At 41.9% G+C, this 20,599-nt stretch overlaps 1 protein-coding gene across 1 annotated transcript in view; it reads right to left on the bottom strand.

The window, feature by feature from the left end:
* The window catches only part of LOC139288612 (membrane-associated guanylate kinase, WW and PDZ domain-containing protein 1-like), an 89,003-nt gene that overhangs the window by 34,561 nt on the left and 33,843 nt on the right, over positions 1 to 20,599 (bottom strand). The window lies entirely within an intron of this gene.

Below are 20,599 nucleotides of genomic sequence, written 5' to 3'. Positions count from 1 at the left end.
CTGAAATCAAGAGGGCGTGATTGTAATTCAGCACGGTGATTGGAGATGAAGCGACTGGTGAGTGGCTGCGAACATTATGTTAAGAATTTAATTGACTCTCGCATCTCGAGCTATCTCTCTCTCTCTCTCTCTCTCTCTCTGTGCCTCATGGGAAACTGCTGCCTGCTATAAGTCAGATAAAATAAAGGTCACCTTAAGCAATAGTCCTGATACCGTTATCAATCTATCAATTTCTTCATGATGAGTCTGGAATTGTAAAATGCACCGACATAATGGTATTATAGTCATTTTACTTAAGTGCTTATTGATTGTTAAAGCTACATTGTGCCTGTTACGACTGCAATATCGAACAGCTACCCTTACTGCATTCTTGGGTGTTGTTATGTTAACTGTTGCACAATAAAAGCTTTTCAGTCTGAGACAATATAAACCAGGATTGATTCCTTTGTGTAAAAAAAAGAAAACATGAGACAGTGAAACTCAGGATATTTGACATAATTCTGAAAAAACTGCGCATTAGAGGTCTGACTAGACTCTTAATCAACCCTTTGGTTTAAAATTCTGTTAAAAGGTAAACCAAAATTGAATGAAACCAACATTACATCCTTGCTGGCCTCACTGTCCTGAGCCTGATCCCCTATTGGAGTTAATGATTAGTGGTCTGCGGTGTTTTTGCTTTGTAGTGGGAACACTTTGTAGGAGGAAGCTGACACCAGACAATGGAGACGGGGGCTATTGTGTCTCTGTCTTTACAAAAGGGAGATGAGATGAGATGACAGGCCAGATGGTTGACGGAAGTTGTAGCCCATCTGTGATCAAGAAAGGAGTGTTTACATGCATGTATATATTTAGATACACGGCTACAATATACTGTCACACCCCTGTCAAGAGAGATAGACTCCACTGCAGTAGAGACACATAGTGGGCCAAACACACAGACACTGGGTCTCTGGTAAACAGACCTACAGTAACTTCCTACTGGAAAAGACACAACTACCTTGGTCCACAGCCATGCTAGTTAGGTGTGCTTTGAGCTAAATGCTAACACATCTTAGTGTAGTGTGTTGGCATGCTAACATTTACTAATTAGCGCTAAACACAAACTACAACTGAGGCTGATGGGAATGTCATTAGTTTTGAAGGTATTTGGTCATAAAACAAAGTATTGGACAAATAAAGATTTTGTCCATACGATGGTGCTGGTTGAAATGTCAGAGGATCACCAAAGTGATTAATTACAATTACTCCAGACCACCAATGTCAACCTGTTGGTGGTGCTAAAGGAAAAGCGTATCACCAAAGTCAGTAGGAGTCATCCTCTTGGGACCCTGAATGTCTGTACAAAATGTTGTGCCAATCCATCAAGTAGATGTTGAGATATTTCACAAGAAAAGTGAAAACACTGCAGGAAAAGTCAAAGAATCCCAAAGGTCACTAGGGTTCATCCTCTTGGCACACCAAATTTCATGGCAATCCATTTCATAGTTGTTGAGATATTTCAGTTAAAGCCAAAAGTATCAGCCTGCTGGCAGCGCATGAGGAAAAGTCAGGGGATCACCAAAGTAATTATGATTCATCCACTGGACACCATGACTGTCAGTACAAAATTACATCTCGATCAATCCAATAGTTAGTTTGAAGCAAAGCGGTGGACCCACCGACCAACAGGCCGACATTACTATCCCTAGATTCATGCCGCTAGCATGACTAAAAACTGGTAAAAACAAAATATCACTTTTTGAAAGCAGATGAGTGCAGAAATCAGTTTATTGCTCTTCAACCTAACATCATCACTGTGTTCTATTCTAGACGGGTGTGAAAGCTCATGTTTCACACAAGACTCTTGCTTGTTCAAGTGATTACCTGAGCCTCTCCAATATGCAAGCTCACACTCCTTCCCTCAGGGTGCACCGCTCAGTCCAACACCTGCACTGCACTGTGAAGGCAACACAGATTCTCTTTGTCACCTTTTCTCCCTGCCCCTTTGAAAATTATACTCAAGATATATTGATAAGGAAGAGGCGATTTATTGACAAGACGTAGTGCTCAGAGTACGAGCAACAAATCGCTCACCAGAAGATAAAAAAAACCACACAATATATCATCTAACTGACCACTTACAGCAGCAGCAGCACACAAGCAAAGTGCTGCTTTGTATTCACCTCAGTGGATCAGGATGAGATGAAAGTGGAGTTGTCTGGGAGTTTGAGTCATAGGGCTGGGTGGTCCCATGGTGGGAGATGTTTCTGAGGCTCAGTGTGCTCTAATGACGCTATCTGCTGAGCAGGGAATGGAGCTGTTATTCCAGGCTATTCCCCACAGTAGAGGGCTCTGATAGGATGACTAATTCTGGTGTGCCTATAGTACAGAATATCGAAGGCTGAACACTGCCTCATTACAAAAAATCTTTCAACTTCTGCTATGTGTTACGTCATTATACGTACGTATATATGTTTGGCATGAAACAATGATTTCACTGCATGTTTTCTTCTTTTAACCCTCATGATGACTTGAGTCAGAGAGCAGCTCTGCAACCATTTGACGATTTGACTTCCTACATGACAATCTGAGCTCTGGGTTATTCTAACTAAATGCAATATGTTAAGTACATCAGGACATCACTCTTGTTGCACGGGGGCAATCTGTCCCCTGCATTGTGACGTATTTTATGATGTCACAGCCGTGGTTGCCAATGCATTGTAATTCAGTGTCGAGGTGCTGAGTTACAGTGTGTCCTGGTGCAGTGGGAACCACTAAATTATTGATCATAGCGAACTCAAACAAGAGAAGCCAAAGTGGAGTTTCCAGTTTTAGACAATTGTCACGTTTGTCATGTTACAGCAATATAAAGATACCGTTTCTCAAATCAAAAAGTATAAAATAAAATAAAAAAATTATTAAAATATTTATTATTGAAGCAAACAATGTATAATTTCTAAGAAAACCACATGCTGTGGTAGCCAGAAACACATAATTCTTCTGTCAAACCCTGAGTGTTTTAAACCTAACCCAGCATCTCAAAAAACAGAAATTCAACTCAACATGCATCTATCAGCAGATTAAAACTGGACTAGTTAAACAAAAGCTGGTCTAGTTAAACCACCGACAGCCAGTAGTCTAATACCAAGTGGGCACAAATATGTCCTTTTCTTTAAAATCAAAGAGACGACAACACACGTGGGTCCAACTTGATGCCCTGAAAGTGAGATCTTCATGGGAACAGTGTGACTACACAGAAACCTTCACAGCTACAGATAATCACACACAAATTAATCTGCAACTATTCTGATAATTGATTAACTGTTTGTACTTTTCTAAGCAAAAATGCCAAATATGATCCAGGTTCTCAAATGTGAGAATTCACTGTTTTTTCTTTGTCTTACATGACAATTAATTTAATTATCTTCTGGGTTTTAAATAAGGAGCAAGTTGTTTTCCATTATTGCTCATTAATCTCTTCCCATTCGTCCACTGATAACACAATATTTCCCTCTTTTCTATGCTTCTATTTTATATATAATCTTTCCCAAATCTGATTACTATGCTGAGGTACCTTTGGTTTATTTCATATCATTATAAACTGAATACCTTTGGGTTTTAGACTGTTGGTTGGACAAAACAGGACATTTGTAGATGGCACCTTGGGCTTTGGAAATATTTGATGAATCGGTTCTGCATATAGCAGTCTTGCTTATTGATTGCAACAGTGTCCCCAATGGCCTGATACTCCCAGAGACATTAAAGTGATAGCTATACATACTGTGTATGTACATATAATGATAAAATGTTTTTCATCAGCACTTGAAAGCTCAAGCCCATTTGATGATGACATTCAAACACTTTACTGTTGCTAAAGAAACAATGACGTCTTTTGGAAAATTTTGCCAGAATCATTAACTAATCTAAGGACATGTAGTTAAATTTGGCAGATAACCCCTGTTGAATACCCAGCAGCTAATCTCCAGTTGGAGAGCGAGTCTGAATGCTCTCAGTGTACGACAGAAACAGTGAGGTCAGACTCGCCTCCTTACTATCACTGAGGCTCGTCTCTATTTTCTCTGGCCAGAGAAACAATGACTGGGCCATACTCAGCCCTGGCCCTGGCTCTGATGAACTAACTTCCACTGACAGTCGTCAATGGGCTCCATTCTTTCACTGTGAGAAACCAGCCAGTGTGTGCATGAATGGAAAAATGAAACAAGCACATTTGGAAACGTCTTCAAGTTTGAAATACCACCAAACCCCGCAGAGAGAAATCTTTGTTCAGGGACTAGTTGGGTGCTTATTCACCCAGAGAGCATAGAAGACGGTATAAAAACGCATGAGTGTTTTCTTTTGTACTATATACCACTGGTAGTAGTATATAGTATATGTAGAATGGAGCTTTCATAAAGGCTAGGTACAGAGTAGCATAATAACAGTAACACCTGTAAAATGAATGCAATTCAGTACAACAACACAAGCAACCACTTAAAAATAACTAAAGAGCCGAAGCAATATCTCTCTGTCACTGGTGAAAAACTGAACATTACAAGCTTCACAAACATAGTATTTATTGCAGGAGTATTGCATTGCATCTCTTCTTATTTGTTTTCCCAGTTGATGCACATGCAGGAAAAAGCATTAAAAGCTAAAAATGATTAGAATAATTAATCACAACTGACAGATCTTTTGACTGACTGAACATTGGCAGGAAAAGTGATACTTCGGTGAACTGTGGTGAAATGAGGATCTCTGTGTTCTGCTGTCTACTTTGTTTTGCTTTTAGAAAATCAAATATGACAGGCCCGGGCCTACTTCTGCAGGCTTCAAATATGCTCTTGAAGTAAAAGCCAGTTTTGCACATTGCATTTCAAAATTAGTTTTCAGTGTTGTCAGAAGGTGTTGGTTTTATCGATGGCATTTTAATTCAGCACTAATATTGTCTTAAATGTACCTGCTGCACAACTTTGTAAAGCTGCTCACCTTAGGTGTTTAGCACCATGACCAATTTTCGGTGGCTGTAAGAAATAGTGCAAGCTTGCCCACGTGTCTGTGGCTTTGCTCAGTATTTACAGTGGCGTTACAGGGTATTGATTCTGTATGTCTGTATGTTTTCTAACTATTTCAGTGTCTTAGTGCTGTAATTTCAATTTGTGGTGAGAGACAGAAAAATGGCTCATGTATATGCCTCACATCTACCAATGTAGTGTATATCATGCATAAATAACACAACACATAATGCACAGAGAGGTGCTATTATATAACAGTGACAGACTCAGACTGTTTTCATGACATTTTGTTATAGATAGAGATGCTTCATGCACATCTAACAGGGAAAGCTGAAGTCTGCTCCTTTCCTTTCTGCCACAGGGACTCAGCAGCTGAGAGCGAGTTCACCGCTGGTTGAAGTATTTGTCTTAAATCCAACAAATGTCAACACCTAAACTGCATTTGGTAAAAGTGTCAGAAAGTATTTACTGTACTCAGCTCCTCTGTTAAGCAGTCATGTTTTGTTAAGACTACAATAGTCACCAAAAAATCAATCATCAGTATTAATGGAACATAGTAATATTCTTATTTATTATGGAACAGCAATGATAACACACTTTGAGGGTCTGTTATAGTACAGGAATAGCTCAACATGTAGGGAAATATGCTTATTTGCTTTCTTGTTGAGAGCCGGATGAGACCATTCGATACGGCTTTCATGTCTATAAATATGAAGCTAAAGTTAGTAGCCAATTAGCTTAGCTTAGCGTAAAGACTGGAAGCAAGGGGAAACAGCTAGCCTGTTTCGGCTTGAATATATCTCGTTTGTTTAATCTGTACAAAAACTTAAGTGTAAAAACAGCACATTGTGGTTTTATGGGAGGTAACGTGCGGGACTATTTCTTGGCCGGGCACACATACAGTAACTTGTTATTTTTGTATGGATTAAACAAACAAGATATACAATAGCACGTTAATTAGTGAGCTTTAGAGGTGCTTACCTTTGGACAGAGCCAAGTTATCTGTTTCTAGTCTTTATGCTAAGCTAAGCCAACCGTCTTCTAGCTGTGGCTTCACATTTAACGCACAGTCATGAGAGTGGTATCAATGGTCTTATCTAACGAAAAAGAAGTGTATTTCCCAAAATGTCTATTCTTTTAACTGACCTATGTTTCACATTTAATCATATGACTCAGTCAAGAAATCCTGTCAGTTTGGTTTATATATAATCATCTAATTAGACAGAGAAAGTTAATTTGCTTCTGACCACAGTCAAAATATTTTCCTATCAACTGAAACTCTGTCTGCTGTCTGAGATTCCTCAGGCCTGAGAGCTCTGAGGGGGATTAGTTTAGCTTTGAGAATTACAAATGACTGTTGGGCCAACAACAGGACAACACACTTATCAACAACAGTTTGGGCCATCATGTTTAATACTTCAGTGATGCTCAAATGGGAGCTGCTGTCATCAACCTCTTCTTCTTTCTAATTCTTTATAGTGGTTGGCCATCAGGTGCTTTGCTAAATTTGTTGTGTTAGCACATTTCGTTAGCACTGCTCTGTAGCATCGCTTGCATATGTGCTTGCTTGTATCATTTGCCCTTCCTTGTTAATTTGCCTCAAATGCAAAGTTATTCAAACAGCACTCCTGCTGTTTTCTTTGTCCATCAAAACCAGTCGTGCAGGCTCTGCCCTTGCCATCTTTAAAATTCAGAATCAATAAGTAACAAAAAATGGATATATTAGTTGACAATAGATGCTAACCAAATTTGTTGCCGTTGCTCTGTTTACAGTTTTACTAATGCTGCACATGCTATGTGATGCTAGCTACAGATGTTGCATCCTGCTGAACAATGTTTTTAGGATGGAAGCATAAAAATGTCTGTACCTCAATTGCTACTTCATGTGAAATGGTAAATGTCGATGAAAGAGAACAGTAAGTTAAAGTAATCAGTTTACTGACAGATCATTTCAACAACAATTTAAACGTCTATGATTCATCTCCAGCAGTTGAGTGGGGACAATATAACCGACAGGAAACAGGAAATCCATCAGAGAACAAAACGCCAGTGGAGTACTTTCACATGTGAGTTTGATCAAGACTCTTCAAGTGTCACTGCCACTACCAAAGATCAAATGATCACAATAAATGACTTCTTCAAGGATATTTTGGCTTTAAAACTTGTAGACAAGTTACAACGTGCAAATCCAAATCTCAACACAACAGTGGCTGACAGAAGACTAAACTCTGTAAGAACAAAACAGTTCACACACTGTGTGTTGCTCCCAAAGTGTGGAGTTTCAAAATAATACACCTCAGGGGCAGCAGATGGATGTGAGTGAATTCTACATGTATGCGAACAGCTTTCAACATGTGTACCAGCAAAAACAAGAACAAAGAGTCTACAGCCACGCTAGCGGCTCTGTGAGGCTGCACTTGCTTTGTGCTAAATGTCAACATGCCAATATTTAGTAGGTATTTTTTACCCTGTTAAAAGTCTTTAGTTTGGCGTGTCAGCATGCACACACTTGCTAATTACCACTTAACACAAAGTACAGCTGAGGATGATCCTGAGGGGAATCTTAATGCCTGCACCAAATTTCATGGCAATCCAAGCAACAGTTGTTGAGACATCTCACTCAAAACCACAAATATCAAATTCATCGTGGCTAATAGAGATAAGAGCACTACTGCAATTTAACTAGGAAGATTTTGCACAAACAAACTGCAATTAAACCTTCCCGTAGATTAAGAGTCATGCGATGCATTGTGTTTTGTAGTGAAATCTGCAACCTGCATCAGTGTTTGATTTGCTAGTAGCTCATAAATACCAAAATTTGTGTAACCAAAGTGGTAAAGTCATGCTGCATATATACCGATAGACTGTGAGACGATAGAAAATTGTCTACCGTCAGAGATTTTGCTGTACTGTTTATACCGAGGTTACAATCCTTTTAATCTCTCTGGCTGTATTAGGCTGTTGCAGGCAATGTTGCAAGTCAGTCAGCTGGCCTGTATCCATAATATGGCTTTCAAAAGAAAAGAGAAAATCACCAGCATTATACTCAAAGCTCCTCTTTGTTACCCTTTACTTTTTATTGTGTAATGAATAAATATTATCTCTGTCCGCTCAGCACAGCTGATAAACATCTTGTGTCCCTCCCACCATCACTCTGATTCCTCCTTTGTATCTCCTTCTTTCTCCTGCTGTGCACGCTCTGTACCTCGCCATTAATTCCTCCTCTTCTTTCATCTTCTTGTCTCACCACAAGGAAGTTTAATGTCTCTGTTTATGTCTTCCTGCTTTTGAAAATATTCAGAGGTTTTAGTGGGCGGACGCAGCCGTAGTTGTGGTGAAGTGTCCACCACAACGCGGATGATCCCTGCTAAACACACAACATCCAATCAGTATCAATCTCTCTCTTAACAACAATGTCAATCAGCAACTCCATGTCATCCCCGCAGGGGGAAGAAGGGAGGAAGTACAGGTCTTGTTGTGACAGGGGGCATCTGCCAAATGGTGCAACGGCAGAGAGGGAGAAAGATGGAGAGAGTGGAAGAGGACGAGGGTGGTGCAGACACATGACACACAACGGGAAAAAACAATCACCTAATGGGCACGTGAAATCCCTCGCACAACAAAACAGCTCACGCTTTCTCCCTCGATCTCACCTCTCGCTGCCCAACAAACAACCACCAAGAAGCCAAACACGAACACACACGGCACCTCTGGCTTGTTGTGCGGCACACTGTCTGTGCTGGTTCTCCTCACATCTCCACTTTCATCTTGTCTGGGCATCGTGTCATTGAGTGAGTAGCATCTCGCTCTCTTTCTCACAAGGATGAAGCTGGGTGTGTGCATGCATGCCGGTGTGTGTGTGTGTGTGTGTGTGTGTGTGTGTGTGAAAGAGGTATTGATCTAAGCACTGCTAAAAGGATAACGGAGTTCAGGCAAGCCTGTCCTCGCTTCTGTCACGTCATCAACATTGCCTCTATGTCTCTGTCACTGCACTGGTAAACCTAACGCTCTCTCTGCGCAGTGCAAAACATGCCAGTCGATTAACCAATTAGTTGATGGACACAAAATTAATCAACAACATTTACTAGTTCCTGCTTGTTAAATGTGATTTTTTTTCTGTTTAAGAGCTGCAGCTAATGATTATTGTAATTGTCAATTAATCTGTCAATAATTGTTTGGATCAATCCCAAAGCCCAAGATGATATTTCAAATGGCTTTTTTTAAATCCTAAAGATACTTCATTTACAAATCCTCACATTTGAGATGAAACCAATGATTTTTTTTTTGCATTTTTTGCTGATCAGTGAGCAGATTTATTTTCTGTTGATCAACTAATAGATTAAATGATTGATTGTAGCAGCTCTAAGCTGTTTTATAACTTTGGACTGTTGGTGAAGCAAAACAAGCAATTTGAGGACACTAACATCCAAATAAATTGTAATGTGCATTTTTCTACTATTTCTGATACTTTATAGACTTAACAATGAGTAGATTAACCCTAACCCCTCCAGAGATTAATCAATAATAAAAAATAAAAATCCAATGCAATAACCCTGCTTTTGTAAAGGTATAATGTCCAAATATCAGAGAGTTCTTGACTAATGCTACATTTTTAAGTCACATTTTATATGGTGGTTGTACTGGATCACATTGTACTATAAAAGGTGTAAGGTGTGTTATTATGGCCCCATGTGTAGGATGTGGAGGGGCAAAAAGAGCTATATCAAGAGCCAAATCTTAGAGTAGTGTTGTATGTCTGCTTACTTTGCATCCCCCACTGTTCTCTGCTCTAGATTTAGCTGCAGTCTGTATATGGCATACAGTTTACAGTAAACACACACATGGATGCAGGTATGAGCGTCCACGCTGACAAAACCACACAGACACACAACCAGAGAGACAGCTAGAGACACAGATAGAGGAGAGACGGAGGGTGTAAATACACACATATAGTGTATTCAGAGTGTGGACTATAAATAGCAGGTTGTGGAAGCCAGTTTCTGTCCTCACTGGCAGTTCATAAAAAGCTCCGGAGCAGGGGACATGTGTCCCTGAAGTGGCCTGTTTGAGTGCCTGCTATGACCCACATCCTATCTCCTAATACTGGGCCACTCTCTCACTGCTACCGAAACACGCATCATAAACTGCAGGAGCATCCGAGCTGTCCTAAGTCATTAATTACAGACCTTGAGAGAGTTGTAGACCTTGGAGAAAATGTTATCACCTCACAGTAGGTGCTCTATGTATTTGAATCATGATGGACACGTTTCATTTTCATAGGAGCTGGTCATCTTAATCTGCAATCCAGCAAAAACAAAAACCCAATAATTTTCAGATCCGTAACGGCGTCAAGTTGACTATTCATCCACACATAAATTTGTCTTTGTCTTGGAGAATATCAAAGACCAACTTGAAGTGCAAGTATAGCAGTAACATCACAACTCAAAATTTAAAAGAAGATCACTTCCACCTGCACCAGAACATGCACAGTCAATAGAAACCATCTTCAAGTTCCTTAATCTCATTAAAACGGACTCACACAGAATCTAGAGGAGTTTGCATTTTCCAAATGTCTTTGATTTGTCTTCTGCTACTGGACACTATAAATGAGCTAGAACTTGCAGTAAAACATTTAGAGGCCATTTTATCTAGCTTCAGAGAAAAGCAGATTCTAAGGCCATCTGGCTACTGAATCTTTTACAATGCACAGGGCTCAACTTGCACTGTATCAGCAGCCAAATATTCATATTTTCCTTCATACATCCACATCATTTGGTATTTTATCATCACAAATACTGAGCTACTACAGATCCACTGAAATGCTACTACACTGACTATTTGCACCAAGGTCAAGGAACACACAGTGTTTTAGTTGAAAATGCCACACACTGTTTTTTACTGTACACCGTAAAAGAAATTCACATTTTTGCATGAAACAAAGTTGCACTGCAGCCCTTTCTGGTGGGCTGACGCAAACAGTGTGAGTTTATACTAAGAGAGAAGCTGTTATCTCTGGAGGCTGACTAAATATTTCATTCATGTAGCTGAGTGAATGTTTGTGTCGTCTAAAAGTGGCCCAAACCTGCCAGGGATATCCACATGTAACATAAAGTACTGCACATGAGTAGAAGGCTAAAGGATGAAAATCATAATTTTTTAACTTTGATAAGTCTTCAATTTAAATGACACTTTTATATTTATAGTCTTGTTTTTAACAACAATGCTAGTGCTGTGGCTGTAGGGATGGCAATGTCGGTGGTTCGGTCCACGACTGAAATATCTCAACTACTGGATGGATTGCCATGACATTTTAAACTGTCTTTGGTGATCCCCTGACTTTTCATTCCAGTGCTCTAGAGCCACAATGAGGTTGACATTTGTGGTTTTGAGTGAATGCAGAGTGTCTCAACAACTATTGGGAAGACTGCCATGGTAATTTGCCAGTTAGCAAACGTTAGCATGCTAACACGCCAAACTAAGATGATGACCATGGTAAACATCATGCCTGCTTAACATCGGCATGTTAGCATTATCATGCTAGCATGATGTTAGCTCAAAATGTTTCTAAAAGGGTAGTTTTAGCAGAAGAATTTTGCTCTAACTTTTTACATTTTATATTTACATTTTGTGTTGTGCAAGCAAGCAAAAAAGTGCGGGATGTCAGACTGGGTCTGTCTATCTCTACATCCTCTGCAGCCTCTCTCTTGATGTCCTGTTCTGACCCCTGGTTCAGTTCGGTTCACTGTTACATGGGGCCAAGATAACCTGAATACCTCTCTATGTACACCCACGTGACCTCCTACTTGACTGTTCGTCATCAGAGACACATGCTGCTTATGATTATGTCCACAATAAAGACAGTAAAAGAAAAACAAAAACCATCATACACACACCACCACCACCACCATCTCAACCACAACCACATACACACCCACACACAAATCCAGGTGAAAAAACCTCCTCCCGTGTATTCACAAAAGGCTGTGGGGCACTGACAGCACTCTGGTGACATCTGATACCCTCAATCGCCTTCCTGCTGTTGATGGTCTGGGGAGCTTCCACTAATTGTCTGACACAGACATATACACAGTCGTAGACACACACTGGTTCAGCTAAACATCTGCTGTTTTTAACCCCTGCTGGTTGTGAGTGTGCGCGTGGCGGTGGAGGGGAGGGGGGACTCACGAGACCGAGCAACTTCCAACTGACCTGAGAGTGAGATTAGCCTGATGGTGGGACTATAAACTGTGCAGGGAAATGGTTGTTTTTCATTTTAAAAAATTTAAAAAAATTAAACTTTATGTTCTTAAAAAACTAAATATTACCACTAATGCTTGTGACGGTCCCCTCCATAACAACAAGAAGCCATAGCGGCAGCATAAATTGGGGCGTGTTTCCAGGATAAACACACGCTCTGCGTTGATAGAGAAGTGTGTGTGTGTTATGAAAACAGAGGCTCAGAGGTGACGTGAGAAGAAATTACGTGCATATCTCAGAGCAGACAGAGCAGGGGAGGGGCAGAGAAAGCCAACAGTCACACAGGGAGTTAGCAGGGAACTCTCTTGGGCCTCTAAGCCAATTACCGGAGCAGCATTGATTGAGGCAGCACTTTAAGGCCTCATCTACACAAGTAGTCCCTTAATACACTGGTCAGACGATGGGAGCGTCTCAACCACAAACTATGGATGTACGGCCATTTGCATCCATTATGGTGTCAGCTGGACGGATCTTTTTAGAGATGCTAATATGACTAATACAGACTATTACAACATATTTGGTCTGAAAATGGATTAAACTTATTTCAATTAAAGGAGGTGTCACTCCATCTTCATGCTTGAAGGCTAGAAGTCTACTGCAGGGATGGACAGGTACTGGGCCTGTTTCCTCGGTCCTGATCAGCCGACCTGGAGACCAAGGTGAGTATTACGTCCTGAGTGCCGTGGCTGTGTTCAATCAGCGCTTCCATCCCCCATTAAAAGGAGTGCTGGCCCATAATGATTTATGAAGGGGAACGGAGAGAGAATCAATGTGGCAGAGGCCCTCAGATTAATGATTAAGCAAATAGCAGGCCCACTCCAGATCCTATCAGGGACTGAGGTGCTGTGAAGAGCATGCCATGCTGTAGTAAGTTCAATTAACTACCATGGGGTTGGGGAAGCTTCAGCAAGGAGTGACAATGCCTCTTCTTGCCTCCCACAATGAAACACATCCTTCATCCTTCAAAACTCACTATTAAACAGAACAAGTTCCTAGGAGATTTACATTACAATTACAATTACATTACAATTTCCTGAAGTCCAAGGTTATGTCTTTAAACCAGTTTCCAAAAACATTCAGTGTCCGGTCACTTAAGACACACGCACAGAAAGCTGCAGATCATCACATTTGAAGAGCGGGAACTAGGTCAGGTTTGGGCTTTTGACTGAAATGGTTAACCGATTATCAAAATAATTTTCTGTCGATTCACTAATCAGTTAACCGACTAATCATTTCAGCTCTATATTTGTTAAATGAAAAAAAAAACAAACATGTTTATATTTCTCAAAACAACGTGTGTTGTAGTAGTGTTTCAGTATCTGAGGTATCTTATTGGCATTTCAAACAATACCCAGCCGTTAATTTATGGAAAGGGGTAACTTTCTTTATCAAAGAGCCTATTTCATTATTTTTTATAAGAAGAGCGGGTTCCTCGCTGTGATTGTTTGTATAAAAGGATGATGCAGTTACCCATTAAAGAGGAGAAGGACAGAGAGAGGCCAGACACACAATACTGCTGCTGCCCAACACAACAGGCCATTCTTTCAGCTCGCGCCACAACACTCCTCACAGCTGAGTCCCAGCCGCTATTCTCCTGCTGTTCCCCCTGCTCCCTCCCCATCTCTCCCCTTTCAATATGGGGGAGAAGAATGAGGGAGTTGGGAGGAAGGAGGGGGGGGGGCTGATAATGAATAGTGGGAAAGCACATACAATCCGAAGCGTCATTAACTGGAAATCTTGTAAAATAACACAAAAGATGGCAGGGTAGTTGTTTCTTTTCACCTATTAGAAACCACTGTTTATTGGAGAAAACCAAGATGAAAACAAGGAGGAAGGAGCTTTCATTTAAAGAGTAAAGCAGAGAGGACAGAGCTAGTGCACACAAGGAGGTAAAAACGAAGGGAAGATGAAAGGGAAAAGATGAGGGAGAAGATGCAGACACATGGCACAACACATCACAGCTCATCAGTATCACACCACAAATCTGCATAGGCACTGATTCCCACAGTCTCTTAAAAAAAAAAGAATCCACCTGCCTCTGTATTTCTGCTTCTGTGTGTTTCTGTTTATCCTCCCCACCCACATCCCTTCAAATCTAATCCCGGAAGCCAGGGCATCATTCCCAGGAGAAGAAGTAAATGTCACAGAATTACCTCTACACCGCCACTGCTGCTACTGCTGCTGCTGCCGCTGCTGCTTTCCCCTCCACACGTTATTCCACAGAAATATTCAAAAAGATAAATCCACTGAATGCTGCTCTCCCTCCTCCAAGCGAACCATCCATGGATCATCCAGTTGTCTATGAGTGAGTGCTAGCTCCCAGCTTGCGAGCTCATTCAGGCAGGCAGCTAGTAGGCAGCTGCCGTTTTTCTTCAAAGCTCCACGAGCAGAGCAAATTAGAGGTCCAGCCCAGCTTAGAGGCTAAGCCATTGTGAGCTATTCACACTCCAGCTCCTGTCTGAGGCCAATGGCTGCAGCCTCACAGCCCCCCTGCATACTCCCGCCCACTGCCCCCCCCCCCCTCCCTCTCCCTCTCCTCTGTCTTTCTCTTCTTCCTTTCTCCTTCTCCTGCTATCTTAGCCATAAATATAGAGTCTTGACATTACCTAACACATGGTCCCTCCTGATAAACAGCCAGCTTCAGGCAGGTCTCGTGACTGAGAAAACCTCTCCAGGGGTGAATGCTGGGTTAAGGAAGGGTGTAGGGGGCAGCAGGACTAAGATGAGGGTAAGAATCGGAAATTAACCAAATAAATAATAAAATATACTCCTGGTGTTACCAGCTTGGTAAGATATAAATGTGTAAATATGATGAAAAGAGTTTTTTGGTTTTACAAGAGGGAGTTGGTTGCAGGTTGGATTTGTTTACTATGCTTTGACCGGAGTCGAGCAGAGAGCCTGGACTTGTTTAGGACCTTGGGAGATTAAGAGCCCAATGGCAGACCAAAGGAAAATGTGTACCTGGCAGTGCAGGCCTGTACCTGCATGGACATGGACTGCTGCCCAGGCAACCTGACCACAAAACCCAGGAGCTGCCCTGAGGGAAGAGGACTGCAGCTTTCTGTTTGGATACACATGGTCCAATCTTAGCCACATGCCCTCATTGTACCTAAAAGTTAAAAAATAGTAGCTCTACTGGCAGTCCTGAAGTATATCAACAAAAGTGTTGAATGCTACATTTAGTCTCTTGAATGTAACTGTTCCATATGTTACCTTAAATACAGTTGTGTGGAAGTTTTCTACATATAATCCTGATATATTTAATTGGGAATCAAAAAATAAGCAACAGTGTTTGTTTGCTGCATGAGTATTTAAAATAACCTTTGCTGTTACATGGCAGGCTACTTAGGTTAGTAATAGTATTAACCTAATACGAAGAAGATGTCATTCTTTATAGTAGAGTAGTAACACTACTCTACTATAAAGAATGACATCTTGTTACTGAGGAATAGCTGAAGGACAAGGTTGGACATGTTTTTGTTGGATTAACATAAAGCTAAACTCAGTTTGTAGCTTGCCAACAGAACATCCTCCTGCACAATTTTACAATGTCAAACAGGGGAAGGAACATTTCACTTTCATTCATACAGAATATCCTGGCGCAGTGTTTTATCCAATTTTGCAGATACTGGTATAACTGTAAAATATGACATTTTGGGAAATATATTTTCTTACTGAGAGTTAGAGAAGCTCAAAAGCACCCTCATGTATGTACACTAAATATGAAGCTACAGCCAGCAGATTAGCCTAATTTTTTTTTAGTTTAGCATAATGACTGGAAGCAGGGGGAAACAGCTAGCCTGGATCGGTCTAAAGGCAAAAGAAATCCTGCCTTCCTGCACCTTTAAAGCTTATTAACATGTTATGTCTCGTGTTTTTAATCTGTGCAAAAACCAATGGGTAAAAATAATGATTTACTGTAGGTTTTATTGGGAACAAACAAATATAATGTGAGTTTGTAGTCTTTATGCTAAGCTAAGCTAACTGGCTGCTGGCTGTAGCTTCATGTTTAGCATGCATGAGAGTGGTATCAACCTTCTCATCTAACTCTCAGCAAGAGAGTTTTTCCTAAAACTATTCCTTTAGGGATAACCTACATTGACAAAATGGTGGGACGAATAAAACATTCATGTAACGAATGTCATTTACAATTTGCAAAATGGCAAAACACACTATTCAGCTATATTCAACCAAATATGCAAACAAAATTACCTTCACTGACGGCATGAGACACACTGTAAAAGCGACCATCCCATTGGTAGGTTTGTTGAACTCTAAATATGTAAATGAGTAGAGTAAACTGCACTGATGGAGCAATGAAGCTAAAATTGCCTTGTTATGGAGCATCAATTAAGGCCCTGGGAAAATAAGAGTGTGCTAATCCACAAGAGTAAATATGATAGAAACACCACAGATACTGTAAGCAGCCACACGGACACAAAGTTCAGTGAATAGTTAAAGCATATCCCATTTTAGATCAATCTGGCGTCATCACACTCACTGCTCGGAGGCATCGAGCCTCGCAAACACTTAGGAGCTACAGTATGTGGGCTAGCTGCCCGCCAGAGTCGATCCACATCCAAACCATCACAAGACACTCACACACAGAATAGTCTTGTACAAGACGACAAGATCAGAACAGAGCCTTGTTCAGTCAGTGAATTAACACAGTTCATTTCCTTGACCTCAAAGACGGGGTTATCATCATCACACTCTGCTGACAAAAATACAAACACTAGCTAGCTGTCTGAAATATAGTCACTAATCTGTAAATAGTTAAAGAGAATTCACACCTGCTTTAATCAACAATTCCAACCTCTGGTTTTTCTCCATGTGGACAGGACTCCTAGTTCAGCTGCCCCCCCCCAGCTATACAGAGAGAACTACATGAAGCATTTCTTCAGTTGTGGGACAAGATAGCGGCTCATTAATCAGGGACTGATCAGATCAGTTGACCTGAGTGACTCTGGGGTGATCCCATCAACAATCTTCACATCTCTGCTTCTCAAGATCAAAGGACGATTGTCTTACATGAGCTTGGCGAGGAAACACGAATGAGGATTTTGACTAACAATAATATTATTGTGAGGTATGCTTTCTATTGCTGATCACAGTGGTTTCTCACCAGGACTGATGAAGTTAACGTTAAGACCAGACTCAAGGTACAGCTTGTTCTAAACTCCAGGTGCAGAAACAGAAACAAAGGTTGGTGTTGATTTAAATGGTTTCTTCTGGACAAATGTACCATAAGATGCCTTTGAAAGGGGCCAGGAAGAGATTGTCAATAACAAAAACAGCGTCAGAGACCACAGCCTCCACTGCCACCGTCCACCCACTTGCCAATCACACTAACGGTAACACAAGAAGGAAGATCTGCAGTCCTTTTGGCCTGTGTGTGTTATGTGATTTATTTTTATGGTGACAACTGATGCCGGTTTGTGACTGTAGAATATGCTAAATATGGCAATGAATACACCAACACATGCATTAAACATAAAGCTCACACACACAGTCCATGTAAACACACCCACACCCACACACACACACACACACATACACAGAGAGAGTCTGCACCTGTCTTCATACATCATTACTATGCAAAAACACATATTTGCCCAGCTTCCTCAATGAGCTTGGAAGCCATCGTTTTTCCAGCCCTCGTCGTTTCCAGAGCGAGTCGTGTGTTAACGCAGCAGATATTTGGTCACATGAACAAAATATGAACCGTGTGTATGTGAAAAGCAGGCAAACAGAAGCTTGGGCCCACTCATCCGTTACAAGAATGAATGGCCATCATTAGCATGAGGCTCCCCAGCAGCACCCTGCAATGCAGCGACACACACAATGGCGAGTGCCACGCTTCCCCCTGCCGTTCCCCCAGAGAAGCCCTTTTGTTTGAGCAGCATCTGGACCTGACCTCCATGCATTCGAGGCTGATGACCCCCCTTCTCTGCTCCCTCTCAGCTCCTCATCTCTTCTCCTATCCTAACCTCCTCTTAAAAACCTGCTCTGCCTCTACAGCAACCCCCCCCCCCCCCCTCCTCCTCCTCCTCCTTCATCTCCTCTCCTTTTCCTATACCCTGTCCGTTCTTCACACACAGATACCTCCTCTCCCTCCCTCTTCTAGCTAAGGAGAGCAGCCATCTCTTGCTTCTTGAAAAGAAGGTCTGTGTACTAGTGGGCCTTGCACAAAGCCTGCAGGGTGAATTAGAAAACCAAAGAGGAAAAAGCACCAGGGCTACTGGCCATCTGTCCCTCTGGGTTGGACGTGCCTGCTCCAAGTGTGCCTGCCCCCCTCTTTCCCTCACATAATTCCCACCCCTACCCCCACCTTCCCTGATTCCCTTAGCCTCTATACACAGCATCAACCACACACACACACTCTGCCATGCATACATCACAGGCATCGGATGGCGGATGGTGGTGAGAGTGGGGGGAAAAAAGAAGGAGAGAAAGAGGAGAGAATAAGGAGCTGCCACTTGCCTGGATGCAGAGCGAGCCTGGAGCCAGCAAATCAAACCGTAATCCCTTTCTTTGTGTGAGCGGCAAACAGAGAAATTTGTCTCCAACAATGATTTCCCCGAGATCGGCAGTGGAGTGGAAAACAAGGAAGCAAGGGAGTGAAGGACAGCAAGGAGGGGAGAGAGAGAGAGAGAGAGAGAGAGAGAGAGAGAGAGAGAGAGAGAGAGGAGGAGATGGAGGGTGAGAGCAGCAGAGGCAGGGAGACAGTGGGAGCAGCTAGAGTGTGACAGAGAGAGACAGAGGAAGGCAGCAGCCACCGCCGAGCCACAGGGACGCTGACACTCAGTGGAGGATTTGAAGTGAAGAGAGGAGGACGACAGAGAAGGGGGGGGGGGGCGAGAGAGAGAGAGAGAGGGAGGGAGAGATCAGGTGGGGGGAGGAGGATTGGTTCGCTCTGTGGCTCAAACGCTGGGATAACGCCGAGATAACCCTCATCCCCGAGCAGCAGCTGTAGACGTGAGGGAAATGAATCCCACGAGAGAGCGACTTCTCTATCAATTGTGACATTTGCTGCACATGATAACAATGGCCATCTGTAGCAGCAGGGCTATGAAGGAAAGGGGAGGAGGATTGACAGGGAGGGAAGTGTGTGTGTGTGTGTGTGTGTGGGGGGGGGGGGTGCTTGTGTTCTTCCTATAAACACACATGCTCAAAGGACAGAGAGAAAAAAAACACCTCGGCCAGTGGTGGAGGGGAAAGGCACCTGTTCGAGTCAAGCACAGGGAGAGGGAGTAACACATGTGCTCAGGAGAGGGGGAGGAGACATGGGAGACCCAGAGACAAAGGGAACAGAGGGCAGAGAAGTGTGGCCTTTATTTGACTGCTTTTGTCATTCTGCCTTGTCATGCCAAGAAAATATTTGCATGTGTGTGTGTGTGTGTGAGGGAGAGACAATAAACAGGAGGTGGCAGCGATAGTAGGTCACCAAGAAAGGGAGAGAGGGAGGGACAGGAAGAAAGAGAGAGGGAGGGGAGGGGTGAACAGTATAAACATTTCAGTGTGAAGACTGACCAGCAGTGTGTTGTGGCCCATTTTTGCCTTTATTGCTGGAAAAAAAAAGATCAGATAGTGAGAAAAGTGAATATTAAGCCTCACACAAGATACTGGTGATTCTTATGATTTCTTATGGTCAACAAATCCCATGAAAAGACCAAAACCAGCACAGAATTCATTCAACATACATGTATTTTCTGTGTAGCCAAAGCCTTAAATATCCTATTCCTTTGTGCCACAGACCTACACTGTTGTTAAAAACACATCAGTGGGCCTCACTGGGTGACATGTTCCTTTATCAACATGAAGGTGGGCACTGTAGTTTATTTCAAGTCAATCCCACATACACCGTCCAGCTGCTGTAAATACTCACTAGTGCATCAAATTCATGTCTGAAAATAGTCCCCAACAAACACTATTTACTCCTGTTTGAGTAGCGTTTGCTGAGTAGTGAAGTCAGAAAGTACTGAGAGACAGGCTTAACACATTGTTGGTTTTAGTCTTTCTGGGATTTGTTGACATAAAGAAAAACACAGAACAAGGCCAGCTTTATCCTTTAATGATTTATAACTACAACTACAGAGTGGGCAGAGTCCATTCTGTGTTCATTCAATGAGGCTTTCTAGAGACACCTTTGTCTGGACCTTTTTATTTTGAGCTACAACCCGGAAAAAAGTGGAATATTTCCAATTAATGAGTAATCAGGGGCACTTCCTCCACGGTTGCATGGATGTATTTATTCTGATCTTTACTTAAGTGAAAGTAACAATAGCATCACTGTAAAAAAAACAAAAAAAAACTCCACTACAAGTCCAGCATTCAAAATGTTACTAAAG

Source organism: Enoplosus armatus, chromosome 8 (genome assembly GCF_043641665.1).
Source record: "Enoplosus armatus isolate fEnoArm2 chromosome 8, fEnoArm2.hap1, whole genome shotgun sequence".
Lineage (NCBI taxonomy): Eukaryota > Metazoa > Chordata > Actinopteri > Centrarchiformes > Enoplosidae > Enoplosus > Enoplosus armatus.
This window is presented reverse-complemented; position numbering and strand designations above follow the sequence as displayed.